The following is an 18,415-nucleotide window of genomic DNA, read 5'->3' as shown; positions in this document are numbered from 1 at the left end:
TATTATAAGTCAACTCCAGTGCTTGACCACCTGCAACTGAATCTAGTAAAATTTTTGTATTGTGATCAAGAGCTTCTACAAAAGTGTGAGTAATTACCTCATTGAACTGTTGGTGATGTGGACAATCTCGAAGAAGGGCCTTGAAGCATTCGTAAGAGTGATATAGATTTTCAAGCTTCTGTTTGAAGCTCACTATCTCACCGTGAAGTCTCGCAGTCTTGCCTGATGTAAAGAATCTGATGAGGAACTTTCTGGCTAAGTCATCCCATAATGTAATTAAATTAGCCGGCTCCTTATTCAACCACCTTTTAGCTTCCCCCAAAAGTGAATAGGGAAATAGTGTCAGCCTCACATAATCTGTACTCACCCCAGTCGGAATGGATATATCAGTAAGCTCAATAAATGTCTGCAAGTAGACTTATGGATCCTCATATGAAAGCCCTGCAAATTGTCCACTGCTGATGAGAAGTTGCACCATATGTGCTTTAACTCAAAATTTCCCCCGGCAGCTGATCTTTGAATTGGGAAAGTCAAGTTCATCAGAAGTGGGACTGCCACTTCCTTAACTGTCCTGCGTGCTTGTTGTTCTGCAGCCATTATAGCAGGATCCTCTTGGTCTTCTTGGATTTGCGAAATCTGGGAGAGAATAATTGTTTCTCTCCTTCATTGATAGTAAAGCTTCTCAGGTTTGGAGCTTGGTTCAACCAAGTCCCGAGCTCTTGCCAGCTTATCAATCCAAAAACTTGCTCCTACAATAACAAAACCAAGACCAAGCGTAAAACCACCAAATAAATTTACAAATAAAACTAAAATAAAAAATTGCTAAAATACAAGTTCTCCGGCAACGGCGCCAAAAACTTGATAGCGCACATGCAAGTGTACATGGTCTTATCAAGTAATATAGTGGCCTTCAAGAAAGCCGAATATCAATCCCACAGAGACTTGATTTAACAAAAATTCAATTCTAGTTCGCAGTTTAGATTAATTTAGTGCAACAGTAACCAAATAGAGAGTTTGGAAATTGTGAATTAAAACTAAAAGTAAATAATGCGTAAAATAAAATACTTGAGACAATCAATGGGAGAAAAATCAGTGTTAAAGCACTCCAAACAATCACACTATGTTGTTGAATTTCATTCGTTAATTTGCTTATCTTGGTTGTTGATTCATAGGGTTAATTGCATGATCATGGTTTTTCAACCTCTAATCTTTTGCCTAATATGGACATTACAATTACTTCGTTGAGCGGGGATGTAATAATCCAATTAAGTGAATTAAATCTATCATCCTACATTTGAATTATTAAGGCATTTAAGTACATCCGTGTCCTAGACGCTAAGTTCAATTCTTTATTTTATAAAAGAATGAAAACCCATACTTTGTTTATTCCCATGTTCTATCTCCCTATTTCTTCTTCCGAGATCAAAAGGTCGATAATATATGTATTTTATGGGTGATCAATCCATAAAATGATTAAATTAAGAACAAACAAACAACCAACTATGATAAGCAAAATTAATTGGAATTAATCCAAAATAATAATAATCATGTTTTTGGTTTTAACCCCGAAATGAGGGTTTTTAGCCGATAATATTCATAATCATGATCCAAATAATTGAATACATGATATGATAATTAAAAACTAATTAAAAATTATAAAACCTAATTTAACCGTGTAGCATCCACATAATTCATCACAACCGCCCACAAAATTGATCAAGAATTGTCCAAGTCCCTTTAGCACCGTTCCAGGTTCTGTGTATATATAATATAAAAATCCTAATTATGGTGGGATTTGATGGTTGGAACATGAATAAAGAATATTCCCATAAATATTCCCTTGATCTCCCTTAAAATACGTGCCATTCAATTTGTTTAAAAATAGGATTTGATCAAAACTGAATCGGTGGTGTATAGGTTGTGTCGCACGCTGTAGTGCACTGAATTGGAGGATGTGTTGCACTCATATCATCCGCCTCCACTGGAAGTTGCATCTCACACTTTTTCTAAGGCACAGAAGCACTAAATACAACATACGATGCCCGCTCATTGCACGCACACACTGGATATTGCATCTAAAATTTTGGTTAAGTTTTTATCGTGTCATCTTTCATCACTTGTATCATGGTGTATTTTCCATAGATTTTTAGCCTTTATATCATCAATATATCACCATATTCAACTCATAAATCTTCCTAAAATGTCACACACCATGAATTAGAGATCATAACAACACAATATTCTTAATGATGAATCAAAATAAGAGCTAAGATAAGGCTAATTCATCATAATCTTCAACTTTATGTGCCGACTCTTGACTTATTCAAATTAAACTTTGTAAAATAAGTTTTTCCACTCATAATTATGCATTTAATCCATTTGGAATAAATTAAACACATTAGAATCCGACGAAACCAACTAGGCTCACAACTAGCTCAAGCTAGTAAAACTAGTTTTTTGGGTTAAACTCTATATGACTTAATTAAGTACAAACTAATTTGAAAACACTTTGGACCATTGTAATCATGCACATGGAAACTTATATGCTTATTTATATCAATATTAACACGTTAAGTAGACGAATTTCTCTCAAAACAAGGCTAAATAAGCTAGAATAATGATACCAAAGTGTATAAAATCACCTCATATTAATGACCATTGTGTTCTTACTTCACTCAGTAATACACAATAATTCTTTGATGTTAGGAGGTCTTGTCTTGAAATATAGATGACCATTGTGTGCGTTCTTTATGCAGTAATACATAATAATTCTTTTATAGGTTAACCTATTCCTCAGTCCATATGACTAACATGGACGGGGCCCTTTCGATAGAGGGAGCCAAACTCATATAGCCCATGGGTCCTAAGTTGGTGATAAGTGGTTCTCTAAAATTGATCTTCGTTCAAGTTATCATCATCAAAGATTAGGAAGGATGACATTCCTAAGAATGCTTTCCAAACTCGTTATGGCCACTCTGAGTTTTTGGTCATGTCATTTGGTTGACTAATTCCCTATCTACTTTTATGGACATTATGAACCTAATATTCAGACAGTTTTTGGATTTATTCTTTATAGTTTTCATTGATGACATTTTGGTGTACTTAAAGTACAGAGTATTATGTCAATCACCTCCAAATTGTTTTACGAATCTAAAAGATCAAAAGTTGTATGCAAAATTTTGTAAGTGTAAATTTTGGGTAAGTGCTGTGACTTTTCTTGTACATGTATTCGATGAAGGAATTAAAGTGGATTTACAAAATATTGAGGCGATTAAGAAGTGGCCTAGACCTACGACTCCAACCGACATTATGAGCGTCTTGGGCTTAGTAGGTTATTATAGGTGATCTTTAGAGAGTTTCTCATCTATTGCTACTTCGCTTATGAGGTTGACTCAGAAAAAGTAAATTTTTTATGGTTCGATACTTGTGAGGGCAGTTTTGTAGAGTTAAAGGATAGGTTGACTTTTGCTTTTATTTTGACCCTACTCAAGGGTACTGAGGGGGTTGTCGTGTATTGTGATGTGTCCTGAGTGGGACTGGGTTGTGTCTTGATGCATCATGGTAAGGTTGTAGCTTATGCTTCCAGGAAGCTTGAAGTTCATGAGAGAAATTACATGACTCATGATCTAAAATTTCCAGTTGTGGTGTTTGTATTGAAAATTTGGCATCACTATTTATATGGGGTGTATGTGGATATTTAGTCAGATCACAAAATTTTGTAGTTTGTGTCCACTCAAAAATAATTAAACCTCAGACAGAGAAGATGGCTAGAATTTCTTAAGGATTTCGACATTAGCCTGTACTACCACCCAGGTAAAGCTAATGTTGTTGCTGATTCTCTTAGCAGGTTATCTATGGGGAGTTTGTATCACATTTAAGAGGAGGAAAAAAGATTGGTGAAAGGACATTCACCGACTGACCAACTTGGGGGAGAGGATTGGTGAAGGACATTCACCAACTGGCCAAATTTTGGGTCTGCCTTTTGTACTTTAAAGACAGGGGAGTGACCACCCAAGAAGTACGTAAGTCATTCCTTGGGGTCAAATTTAAAAAGAAACAGGTTCTGGATCTCATACTTATGTAAATAAAGGATGATGTGGTTCAACAGAAGGTTATAACTTTTAAATTGAGGGAGATGACATCCTAAGATATCAAGGATAGTTATGTATTTCTGATGTAGATGGATTGCGTCAAAGGATTTTGGCAGAAGCCCATATGTCTAGATATACGGTTCATCCGGGTTCGACAAAGATGTATCATGACTTGAAATTAATTTATTGGTGGAGTAATATGAAAAATAATGTGGCAAATTTTGTTGCCATACGTATGGTTTGTTAATAAGTCAAGGTTGAGTATTTATGGACAGATGGTAGCTCTCAAGAGATAGCTCCGCCCATATGGAAGTGGGAAATAATTAATATGGATTTTGGTACCGATTTTCTATGATCTCGTAATCAATACGGATTTATTTAGGTCATTGTGGATAGAATGACCAAGTCCGCTCACTTCTTGCCTGTAAGGATAGATTATTCAGGAGAGCATTATGCAAGTTATTCATTCAGGAGATAGTTCAGTTGCATTAAGCCAAGGTGTCTATTATATCTGACTGAGGTATGTAATTTTTTTCTTGTTTTTGGCACTTTTTGTAGAAGGGTTGGGTACCTAGGTGAACCTTAGTATCATTTTCCACCTTCAAACGGATGGACAAGAAGAGCATACTAGTCAACAAGCAGAGCATACTAGTCAAACTTTAGAGGATATGATAAGGGCTTGTGTAATTGACTTTAAATAAAGTTGGGTGGATCATTTGTTGCTTATTAAATTCACGTGTAATAAAAGCTATCATTCCAGCATTTAAATGGCCCATTTTGAAGCCCTTTATAGTAAAAGGTTTAGGTCTCTGATTGGATCATTTGAGGTAGGTGAGACAAGGTTTTTCGGGCCTGACTTAGTACACCAAGAGATGTAGAAGGTGAAGGTGATCTGAGAAAGACTTAAGACTGTCCAAAGTCGTAAAAAGTCTTATGAGGATGTAAAGCAAAGGGTGTTGGAATTTAAAGTCGATGATTGGGTGTTCTTAAAGGTTTTTCTGATGAAAAGAGTTATGAAATTTGGGAAAAGAGGATACTTAGTCCCCATTATATTGGTCTGTATTAGATTGTAAGAAGAATTGGGAATGTTGCATATAAATTGGAATTACCGATGAACTTGGCCTCAATTCACCTTGTCTTTTATGTGTCTATGCTCCAAAAGTGTATGGGTGATCCATCATTAGTGGTGCCCGTTGAGGATATTAGTGTTGAAGATTCATTGTCCTACGAGAAAATCCTAACTAAAATCTTGGATAAGCAAGTTCAAAAATTGAGAACTAAGGAGATAGCTTCGGTGAAGGTGCTTTAGAGAAACCAAAAGGTAAAAGACACTGAATGGGAATCAGAGGAGGACATGAAATCTAAATATCCGTTCTTATTTCCAAGGCTGGATGGAAGTTCTTAAGGTACAAATCGTACTTTTTCTCTAATTACATTTTGACTTTGTTATTGAGTCCCTCTATATTCTTCCTATTATCATGCTAAAGGGTGTCCTAAACTCTCATTCGGGAACGAATGATAATCTAAGACCCCAAAAAATTTGATGATTTTATTTTGAACCCTCTCTCATGTCTAGCGATGATTTTTTACTTGAATCATGATAAGGGGTCATAAAGGAACCCTTGGAGAGAGTTTTGGAATTTTCTGAAAGCATTCGGGATTATTTTGGGACCCCAAAATAGTGAGGGTTCATGATAGCAACTTTCCACGCCTTGGGTATGCCGCAATAAAAGTATGTCATGCCCTAGGGCTGGCGTGATAAGGATGTGCCACGCCCAAGGCACAAATTGTATTTTTTTTGCCAACTTGAGGCGAGGGCTTTTTGGTCTTTTACCTATTAAATGACCTTCTAAACATATTAACTCCCACCCCTATAACCCAAAATTTACAGCCCACTTTCCCCTTCTAAATCCTCAAGAGCAAAGTACGAACTTCTTCTCAAGGATTCAACTCTCACGACTCTAAAACTCAAGATCTTCTTGAATTTATTCCATTAAAAAGGCATGTTGGACACTTCCTATTTTAATTATGATTATATTGCATCAATTTACTTGGATTTATGTGTTCTTGTATGTTTGATTTAACCTAGGGTTGAGGTAATTTTATTGTAGAAACTTTAAAATGATTTCTTCTTGTGTGGATGGATTATATTTGTGAACATTGGATTTTGAAACTGAATTGGGTCATGTAAATACTATGAAATTGATATATGGAGTAGTAATGTTATGGATTTTGTATGATAATGACATGAACCTCAGCCCATGTTGAAATTTGGTTTTAAACAAGGATTTTCATAGTGTCTAAACTGTTCTTTGAAAAATTGCATAACATTAACTGGTGAAAAGGTAAAAAAGTTTTGGAAATACCCTTGGAGGCTATGGTTACGGATTTTAAAATAGAATTTTGGAGTCTAAATGGTTAAATGAATACGATATGGCATAATTGAAATGGCTTGCAAGTCTTGGTATAACAAATCCAATATGGAAGTGCCTTAGTTAAAGACTCCATAGTTAATGGTATGTGAAAATAATTTTAATTGGGCTTAATGGAATCGAGTAGATTTACCGAGAAATCGTAGTCCCGAGTGGACCAACATAGGAAACTATATTTGCCAATATTGGGAGGTATTGCCCTAAAATTTGGATGATCATTATGTTCTTGATTTGTGCAGTAATACACAATATTCTTTGGGAGGTTATTGTCTAATGGTGACTTTAAGCTATTCCTCAGTCTATTCAGCTAACATGGATTGGGGCCCTTCTGGAAAGGGGAGCTGGACCCATATAGCCAGTGGATACTTGTAGGTTAGTGCAAGCTAAATAGTTCAGGATTAAATTTTAAATGGTCATGTTTTATGCTCTTTTCCCCCAACCCTTACATTCTATTAGATTTGTAGTTATTGGACATGTGTGTTATGACTGATTTTGATAAATGTATATTTATTCCTTTTGTTTGAGTTGCATATCGATACTCACCGTACTGACCATCTCCAGAGGCTACTTCATTTCATGATGTAGGTTTGCAGGACTTTTTTTATGACCCTGTGCGGCATTCGGTGGTTCGATATTCCTATTGGATAGTTGGTAAAGTGGTGAGCCCTTCATCATTCGAAAGACCTAGTTTCCTTTAGTCTTTTTTACTATTTTCATACTTTTGCTTTTGTTCTGGCATATTTGAGGTCATGTCCCAACTTGATTAGTATTCCTTGGTTAGAGGCTTTGTGGATGATGTTGGGTTGTTACTTTGTGGATTTTATTTTGACTTACAAACTTAATCTTTTAGTTTATTTGAATTTTTTTAATTCTAATTTATTAGCTTCTGTAATTTAGTATTAACACTATTCTCATGAGGTAAGGCTAAGGGGTCATCTCAAGCCTTGATTGGTTTGGGATCCCCGTCACGGTCAAGGCCCCAGTTTGGGTTGTGACATGACTGGGCTTTTGGTTACTTCCAGTGGCTATAGAGGTATAATTAGGTGGAGGCAGAATTTTTAAATCCTAGGATTTTTTATCATACCTCTATCTTAATTGAATGCAGAAGTGCTACTACTATCCACCTAAAGCCTTTTAAATAGTTCTACACTATTTTGCAAAAATCTGATTTCCTCGATCTTGTGAAAACAGCTTGGTCTAAACCATGTAATGAGATTCATATGTACATGATCTTATTGAAATTAAAACTGCTCAAAATGGAGGTTAAAAGTTTGAGCACCTATCTGGCCTCTTATGATCAGAGGCTGAAAACTGCTAGGGAAACTTCAAATCTAGTGCGGAGTCATCTGCTCCTACATCCCCAAGATAAAACCTTGATTCTGTAGAAAAGGTATGTACAAGAGGATATTATTAAATAGAGTAGTAATGAGGAACAACCTCTTAGGCATAAATCAAGAGAAACTTGGATAAAATATGGAGAAGGAAACACAAGGTACTTTTATCCTCAGTGTAAGATTAAAGGTCATAGAAATGCTATCTTTACTGTGTATACTGAACAAGGTACTAAACTTACTACACCTGAATTGATTAAAAAGGAATTTATCTCTATATTCATAAAACAAATGGGCACCTCTGCAAGTTGACTTCCACGCCTAGATGAACATGTCATCAGAAGAGGTCCATGCCTATCAAACCACCAGAAATGCTCCCATATTAGAGAAGTGGCAATGAAGGGAATCCAATATGCTTTAAAAAATATGCTAGCTAAAAAATCCCCTAGGGTTGATGAAAATCCGATGGAGTTATTTACTGAACAGTGGGAGGTGATAAAGGATGATGTGAGAAATGTTATTGCTGAATTCTTCTTTTATGGTAAACTGCCTAAAAATTTTAGTTTTATATCTCTTACACTAGTTCCAAAGGTTAAAGCACCTACCTATGTAAAGGGTTATAGACCTATAACTTGTTGTACTACCTTTTATAAGCTCATTCCTAAAATCCTTACTAACAGAATTAAGAGTATGATTAATACTATTATTAGTCCCTCCTAATCTACTTTTATAAAAGGAAGGGGAATTATCAATAATATATTATTTAGCCATAAACTTTTAAAGTGGTACTCTAGAAAAGTGTTATCTCCAAGGTGTGTACTGAAAGCAAATTTACGAAAAGCTTGCACTCAATTGCGTGGGAATTTCTGAAGAACATGCTTGCAAATCTTAGTTTTCCTTTAAAATTCATTTAGTGGGTCATGGAATGCATCACCTCTGTCTCATAGTCTCTAGTCATTAATGGAGGACTCATTAAGCCTTTTCATGGTAAAGAGGTATTAGGCAGGGAAACCCAATGTCACCCTACCTCTTTGTGATAGCAATGGAGTACCTTCAAAGAGAACTAAGTGTGATAACTGATCATCCTCTATTTAAATTCCACCCCAAGTTTGAGAAATTAAGGTTTATGCATATATGCTTTGGATATGATCTTTTAATGTTCTGCAAGGCTAATGTTGCCTCTGTAAAGTTACTATTTGATGCCTTTTCTAAATTCTTTAAGGTGATAGGTCTACAGGCTAATACAGAGAAAAACTTTATCTATATTACCGGAGTTCAAGAGCAGGTGAAGCTGGAAATTTTAAGGGGGGTTTTGTAGAGGATTCCTTACCATTCAAGTACTTAGGTGTGTCTCACTCTTTAAAACAATTGACAATTGACCAATGTATGCTTCTTGTTGACAAGATTGTTAAAAGGATTACATGTTGGACAACAAAACTTCTTACAGAAAGATTGCATCTTACTAAGGTTGTGATCTTCGGTCTTCAAACTTACTGGGCACAAATCTTTGTGCTTCCCAAAAGAATCCTAAAACTTATTCAAAATGCATGTAGGACATTTCTATGGATAGGTTTCAGTTGAGGTATCTAAAAGGGACTTAGTCTCATGAGAGAAGGTGTGTACTTCTCTGTACTATCTCATTTTTCAAAATAATATAAAATTTGACCTTGCCTAAAAAAGTATTGTTGAACCTGAATGTTTTTGATGTATGACTACTTGATGCTTTGGCCGAGAAGCATTTAGAATTGCTTGACCCATAATGAACTCCAATGTTGAATTCAACCTGATTGTTCTTTCTTAACACAACATGCTACTATACTTATTTAATGGGATGAAAATAGATGAGTTGGCTTGAAGGAAAACATTCAGATTCCCTTTTGATGAGTTAATGGCTAAGCATATGTGTTAGTTTGGCTGTGCTTCAACAATATGAATGAAACATGAAACTCCACTTGAGTGAAAGAAAGCAAATTAATAGATGAATGCCCTATTTCCTTGAGCAAGTTTTGTGCGTGAAATACTGAAGGTTTATTTAGTGATTTATATTGTTTTTATTTTAACTATCAAATTTGAAAGCATCATCATCAATCTTAATTTTCTTCTCTTTTCTACATGTGTAAAAGTGAGTTGAATAAAGACTAATTGCAAGCTCAACATGTTATTGGTATTTTGGAAGAAACCTCTACATATCTGCCTTAGTTTAGGATGGGAGTAATATTTAGTATTATATTTAAGTTAGATTTTTTTTATGTTGGACTTGTTTTACTTTTCTTTGCCCTGTGAGGAGATATTACCTTAGTATAATTTTAGTTTTTTTGAGTATATGAGTATGGGTGAATTTTATCAATCTGACATGTTTTATAATTTTATTTTTAATTTATTCAATTCTAATTTAAAAAATAATATCAATATGAAATAATTAATCGTTTTCTTGTAATTGGTGACAAAAGATTTTATTATCAAAGATAACTTTTAGCAACAATTAAATTAGATTTTTCAAGATAAATATTTTTATCACGAAATAAAGTAGTTCATCATAAGTTTGACTATATTTAGTGACATGTGTATTTGTCTCTATATCTTCCTATTTATTTGATACAAATTAATTTTGTATTTTATGACAATTATTATTGTCAGTAATCATAATAATTTAGTGATGATTTTACATCGTCGGTTAAAAAAATACTATTTTTAGTGACAAAATGATAGATTTAACTACAAAATTATTAATCTTTATTATAATAATAAATTTGTCACTAATTCATACATTTAAGGATAAAAATTTTTGTTGTATACAAAAAAAAAGTTGTCAATAGTCACGAAAATACATTTGTTCAATCACGAAATATATATAACTCTAGCGACAATTGGTGTCGTCGCTGATTGAATTAAATAATTAGCGACGATGAAATTTTGTCGGTATTGATAACTTTTTAGTGACAAAAGCATATCATCAACTACAAAAAAATTATATTTTTATGACAAACAGATTCGTCATAAATATTATACATTTGGGGACGCTTTTCTATTTTTTGTAGACAATTTAATTTTTTTAGCGACGAAACACTAAATCGTCTTTGTCTACTTTTAGCGATCCACTTTTGGAGACGATTGATTGACGAAATTTTTTTTGTCAAGCTAAATCTTTTGCGATAAAATATGACTTATAAGTGACAAAATAATTCGTCCTAAATAATCAAATTTGTTGTAGTGGTGTTATTATTAGTTGTATCCTTGCTATGATGATTTATGTGATTTCGAGAGAATGGAATTTGCCAAGATTCCAGTAAGGGCATTATGAACGTGATAGGGTATGCAAATAAGTAGTTTTATTCCTTCATAGCAGAGGTAGTAAGCTAAAACACTAGCAGCCTATTTTGATACAGTTGAATAAGTTTTCATGATGATTAGAGTCCCCGAGATCTAGCTAGAGCTAAAGCTTGGAAGGAGTACTAGATTCTACTAGTTTGTATCCTTTCTTGTACTATATTGCTTCTATATGCCTTAGTGCATGTCTAGCATAGTTTAGTCATTTGTTTTGCTTGAGATACAAGAGATCTGTTCCTATCTGATTATTCTGTATGAATCCTTTTAATATTAAATAAATTTTATTTATTTACCAAAAAAATAGAGAAAATACACCCTGTAAATCGACTATAGTCATCAATAAATGTCATAAATTACTTGCAATGAGCATGAAAAATAATTGGTGAAATACCTTAAATATCACTGTGAATAACATCAAATTAAAGCACATTACAACATAACTATCAAAATTTAAAAAAGAAAGAGTTTTACTTTTACCTAATTTATAAGTACAACTTATCAAAGAAACCAACTGAGAATCAATTTTTATATATCAATAAATTAAAATTCGATAAATAAGACAACACAATTTTACAAATTAGGTCTTGGGTTTAACTGACACCCCACCTCACATAAAGTAATGGACATCTGATGCATGGACAATTTTTAATTTCAAGGGCCTAATATTGGGTGAGATGAGTCCTAGTCTGATACCATATAAAATTAGATTTTGTGCATAACTTACACCCCAAAAACTATCTCATTTGTGGTGCAGATTATAATCAAATTTGTCATCTCATTCATGGAGCAAATTATGATTAAATCTGCCAACTCATTCGACAATAATAAAATTTGAATGTCCTTAAATCTCAATCTTACTAGTAGTAGAAGTACAACAAAAAGATAGAACTGAAGAAACAAAAAGGTTTATAGAAAATAATCTTTCAAAATTTAGGTCAATATTAGTGTATTCAGTCCATAAGTTCTGAATTCCTTGAAAATAATTCTAAATAAATATACGTCTTTGAAAGTAATTAACAATTTCATGCATTAACTGAAAGGTCATGCACTATAATCTTGATTGTGCACCTTTTGCAAATAATTTCACATGGGCTTTGTAGTCTTGTATGACCTAAAATTCGGGACAATAAAAGGGTCAGTTGTTCCTAAAACAAATGTCTATCACTCGAGCATCTTCAATCTTGCACTAATCTAACTTTGTATGATCAGTCAATAGAAGTACGTTTACTTTCAAGATCTATATTGCCCCATAATTATTTTTCTGCAATAAATAATTGAAATTGAAATTTCAAGCCGAATATCTTTTTAGTGAAATGAACATTAAAGGACTCAAAATTGATGTGAAGTCATATTTTTAATTAGCGAAAATAAAACAAAATGAGACAAAAAAAATAGCTAGAATATTGAATAGCCAAGACAAATAAATATCCACAAGTGTTTAGGCTAAATGCTAGCTAGCAACCAAAATTAAGTTTAAAAAAAAAAAAGAAAAGAAAAAGGGCCAAGGACTCTATGAATAAAAGTAGTCAATAGAAGACTCTAATATCATGTGAAAAATAAAGAAAACATGGGAGGAACTAAAGAGTGGGTCTTAATTCATTTATCCAAATACATAAGAATATATCACTATTTATACATAAGAGAAATAAGAGATTAAAGAAAGTAAAATATTACACACTTAAGGTAAATATTACAAAATATTCTGTATAGTATTTTATAGAAGAAAAAACATAAATATCTTTCTGAACTTGTCGTCACAACTTACTTTAGTACTTTAACTTTATAGACAATTATTTAGCCCCCAAACAATGAATTAAGTACTACCCTAAAGATATAATATCTCTCACAACGGAGAATGCATAACACGCGCCTACACAGTAGCGCTATGTCAATGTCACGTCGGAGTCACGTAAGCCACGAAAAAAAGTATTTTTTAAGAATAATTATATATATATATATATATATATATATATATATATTAAAAAAAAAACTTTCATCTCCATCCCCCCCCCCTCCCCTTGATCTATAGCTCGCCCCACCCCCTTCCCCCCTCCCTCCCTCCCGCGTTGTTCTTGACGAAAAAGACTAGAAAAGACAGTAGAAAAAGTTGTGTATTGGGTATTGAATTGAAAGTAGAAGAAATGGTAATGTGAGGTGTTGATCTGCAACCCTCTACTACCCCAAATCCTTTCTTCTTTATCCCCACCCCACCCCTTTCAATTTTCTTCTTCCTTTATTGTAATTTTCTTCTCCAGTTCAATTCCAATATAAATTTATTAGTATATTTCTATAGGTATTTTTAATTTGTTCAATCGAAACAAGAATTTTACAAGAATGAAGTTAATTTACCTACTGAGAAAAATTAATTTTGATGGAATAAATTAAATTTTTTTAAAAATTTTTATGTAAGAAGATGATATTATTGCAGAAATCTACAAGATAATATTTTGACATGTATTTGATTGGATATTGTTGATGGGTAGGAGTGCAAAAAAAAAAAGAAATAGAGGAAGGAGAAGAGAAGGGGGTGATGGGATATGAGGAAGAAGAAGGAAAAGAAAAATTAGTGACTGGAAATTTTAAAAGTGGGCCCCATTTATTATTATTATTATTTTACTTTTTTTGGTCAAATCTTTAATTTTGTTTTTTTGGCCACATAAGTCATTAAGGGGGTAATATAATTCACACGAAAGTTGTTTAAGGGGGTTAAATAATTGTCTATAAAATTAAAATGTTAAAGTAAGTTGTGACGACAAGTTCAAATGATATTTATATTTTTCCCTATTTTTAAACCAATATTATACAATATTCCACACTAAATATAATATCTAGAATATGTCTTATGTATTTATCCTATTGAAAATATTTAAATGTAGTTCCAACATAATATTCTATGATATATCCAACTTGCTAATACTAAAGAATGTGGAAATTCATTATTTGATAATGCATAACCATGGGACTCAATTTCCAAAATCATTACTATTATTTGTTTTGATATCATATTGAAGTGTTTCCATTGCTTCTTCACGATCATCTGAAAATCAAAAAACATGTTTACTCATTCTGCTCGCAGTAAGGGACAACTAACGAAATTGCAAATCTAAATTTTGGACAATAGAGCCAAATCTCCAAAATAGGTTTATTGAAGCTAGATTGAAACCTAAATAGTAGTACTTTCTTTGACGTGTCTTTTACTTTACGTAAGTTTTCTTACTTTGATATATAGTTGGATCATTCTTCATTTGAATGTGTTGAGTAATGCATATGGGAATCTTTACAAAAAGCCAAAGTCCATACATTTCACAAGAGACGAACGTCACATTTTAGTCAATTTTCACTTTCTGCATGGGAAATTGTGAATTCTCCTCTTATTTTTTCTTTTCTTCTTCTCATTTAGGATTTTCTTTTTGTCTTATCGAGTCAAAGTCTTTCCATTACATTATCGTTTGCCAAGATGTGCAAGAATTTTATTAGTAATAGAAAGTATTAGACCAATATGAGTAGCAGTGGTATGATTGAGATTCCTTTATTTTTAATATAAATTTTCAGTTTGAGTTTTGAATATATATATAAAAAATCTTGTTAAAAGTTGCTTCCAGAATAAGCCCTAGAACGCACGATCTAAATAGGTCCACCTAAATATGATCGGGATCCAATATAGATGCTATACTCCGAATTAAAAATTTTAAAAATAGAAAGTATTAGTAATATTGTAATTAGTAAATCAACATTATATTAGCCATTGTTTGGTTTGGAGTATTCAAGGACAGTTCTATCTTTAACCATCTTATCCATACATAATAATTACGATATTACTAATATAATGGATTGTCATAATGTATTACTATTAATATCAAAACTAATACATATATATTTTTAATGGATTCTACCAAAAAGATACATTCCTCGGAGAAAGATCATGAAAAGAAGATGCAAAAGTATTGTTATAATTAAACCCGTACTTCTTGCATAACTGGTTTTTTTATCGTGCCCTTAGAAACTAGGGGCTTTGAGCTGTAGGTGACAAAAGAGTTTTAAAATGAGGCGTAGGTGACACATCTTAATAATTGAGTAGAGGTGACAATTACTTAATTATGAATTAAGAAAGTTTGAGAAATTTCAAAATAACCCATAAGTTTTTAAATTTACACTTTGATCCAAAAATTAGTTAATATAACGAGAAACGAAGGAAAAAAAGACACGTTTTCTCTCTCCTCATCCGTTGTTATTTTTCTCTCTCTCTCTCTTTGCGATATTTCTTGTTCATTATTGCTGCTGCTTTATTCATCATCTTCTGATTCATTATCATCATCTTATACTTCATTATCATCTTCATATTCTTCTTGTTGACCATTGTTGTTGTTGTTGTTGTTGTTACCGGAACTGCTGCTCTTTGACCAATTTCTTATGTCAAATTTTGTTTCGTACATCACTTTCAACTTTGGCATTTACTTGAGAGGAGACTTTGGTAAGTCAAATTGTATTTTTTAGTTGAATTTGTCATCTGAGTAACTACTAGTGTGCTGTTTTTTCAACAATAGCTAGCACGCGAACATGAATGCAACATAAGAACAATCAGTTTAAATAGATCCATCATCTGTGGCACCAGATAAATGTTCTGTTGCAACAGTAGACTCATGTTGGATTCATGTTTATGGTTCTACGTGCCCGTAATATGAATCAAATAGATGGATATTATCAATCTGTTGCACCAGATTAATAATCTGTTGCACCAGATAACTAATCTGTTTCAACAGATAAATAATCTGTTGCACCAGAATATAATCTGTTGCAAAAAAGTATTTATCTGTTGCAACAGATAATTATTCCATTGCAACAGATGAATAATCTATTTCAAACAACGAAATGCAGCTCCTATCATAAACCCAATAGATAACTCAACTCATATGTTGATCTCTTTCTATTGATATTGAAATTAAATTATTCCTTAATTGTAGACATGTCATTCGTTGAGAAAAAGAAATAGATAGCATGAAAATTAAATAAGAATTAAAACGTCAAATACATCAAACATAATTTTTTTATTAAACAAAAAAAATAAAAATACATAGGTAAAAGAAAAAAATCTTAATTATTATTATCATCATTATTATTTGTATGGCCAGTCGGCCAATCTTCAACCGGCAGCAACAGCGCCCTCCTCAGCCTGCGGATCTCTCGCAGCATCCTTACTCTGACGGCGGCCAACTCCAAATGCAGGTCATGAACCTTCTTCTGCAGTTCTTGTATGAAATATCATAAAATAGCGACATCCTACACTGGATTAGCCATATCTAGAAAATGCATAAGTTGACAAAACACACACGTAAAAACAAAGATAAAGAAAAGAAAGAATTCGAATGTAATACAACATATATTAATACAGTAATCAAGAAAAAAATTTACCAGAGACAGAAAAAGCTATCAAGTCCTTGAAGAGAAAGTAGTTGAAGGTGTAACAAGAGCAAGGAATAAATAGTGTGCAGTAGAATGAACTATTGAGTAAGGAAGGACCTATTTATAGAGGATTGAACTTGAATGAGTTAGGCAAGAAGTCACAACTGTTCACCTCCATTTATTAATGACATTCTTGATTACTGTAAAAAATTATGACTTAATTAAATTAAGCAATATTATGATAAGTCATGACTTTTCAGCTTAATATTATTAATAAATAGTTCTTTGTAGGAACCGATTTTACACTGAGTTACGACAACAGATTATATATTTGTTGCATCAGATAACTCATCTGTGACAACAGATATATCATCCGTTGCAACAATAGATAACCTATTGCATCAGATAATATATCTGCAGCGATTTATAATCTATATATCTATTTTTTTTAAAAATATCATCATGACATCCAAATTTTTAAAATTTTTAATTATATAAATTAATAAATCAGATTTAAAGTCGCAATTGCTCACCTCCATTTATAATGACAATCTTGATTACTGTAAAAAGTTATGAATTAATTAAACTAAGCAATATTGTGATAAGTCATGACTTTTCAACTTATTATTATTAATAATTAGTTCTTTCCAGGAACCATTTTTACACCGAGTTATGACAACAGATTATATATCTGTTGCATCAGATAACTCAACTGTGACAACAGATATATCATCCATTCCAACAATAGATAACCGTTGCATCGGATAAGCTATCTATTGCAACATATAATCTATATATCTTTTTTTAAAAAAAATTATCATCATGACATCCAAATTTTTTGAATTTATAATTATATAAATTAATAAAGTAGATTTAAAGTGCAACTGTTCACCTCCATTTATTAATGACATCCTTGATTACTGTAAAAAGTTACGACTTAATTAAATTAAGCAATATTGTGATAAGTCATGACTATTCAGCTTATTATTATTAATAATTAGTTCTTTCCAGAAAATATTTTTACACTGAGTTGTGACAATAGATTATATATCTGTTGCATCAAATAACTCATCTGTGACAACAGATATATCATCCGTTGCAACAATAGATAACCGTTGCATCGGATAAGCTATCTATTGCAACATATAATCTATCTTTTTTTTCAAAAAAAAATTATCATCAATCATTAATCCAAATTTGCTGACCTTTTTATTATATAAATTAATAAAATAGATTTAAAAAACAAGAATATTTTTGGTGAGTTCGAGTTTTTTACGGTTTAAATTATGTTTATAATTTATTTTCTTATTAATTTTTGTGAAAAGAAATGACTTAATTAAATCAAGATGGTGAGTTTTTTATTATTGTGACAAGTCATGACTTTTCAGCTTATTAAATTTAAAAATCGAAGACACCTGGTTTTCAACAATCGTTTCTTTAATAAAATAATAACCATTTTTTTTATTGAGTTATGGCAACAAATTATATATCTGTTGCATCAGATAACCCATTTGTTTCAACAGATATACCATCTGTTGCAACAAATTGATCATCTGTTTAAGGAGCTTTTTTGATTTCTCCTAACTGATTCATCAGTCGCAACAGATGAGGAATTTGATGCATCAACAACGTTGTTTCATTTTTGTTTGTTGAATATGTTTAGACAAAAAGTCACAGTCACGACTATTCATTCACCTTTTTCTTAACAATCATATCATCATATAACTTAATTAATCCAATGTTGTGACTTTTTTTTTAAATTAAATAATCTTTCTTTTACGGTTATAATATCATTTAGTTCCTTATTATTTATTAACAAAACATTTTTAGGAGA

This window comes from Capsicum annuum, chromosome 9 (genome assembly GCF_002878395.1).
Source record: "Capsicum annuum cultivar UCD-10X-F1 chromosome 9, UCD10Xv1.1, whole genome shotgun sequence".
Classification (NCBI taxonomy): domain Eukaryota; kingdom Viridiplantae; phylum Streptophyta; class Magnoliopsida; order Solanales; family Solanaceae; genus Capsicum; species Capsicum annuum.
Note: the sequence above shows the minus strand (reverse complement) of the source record.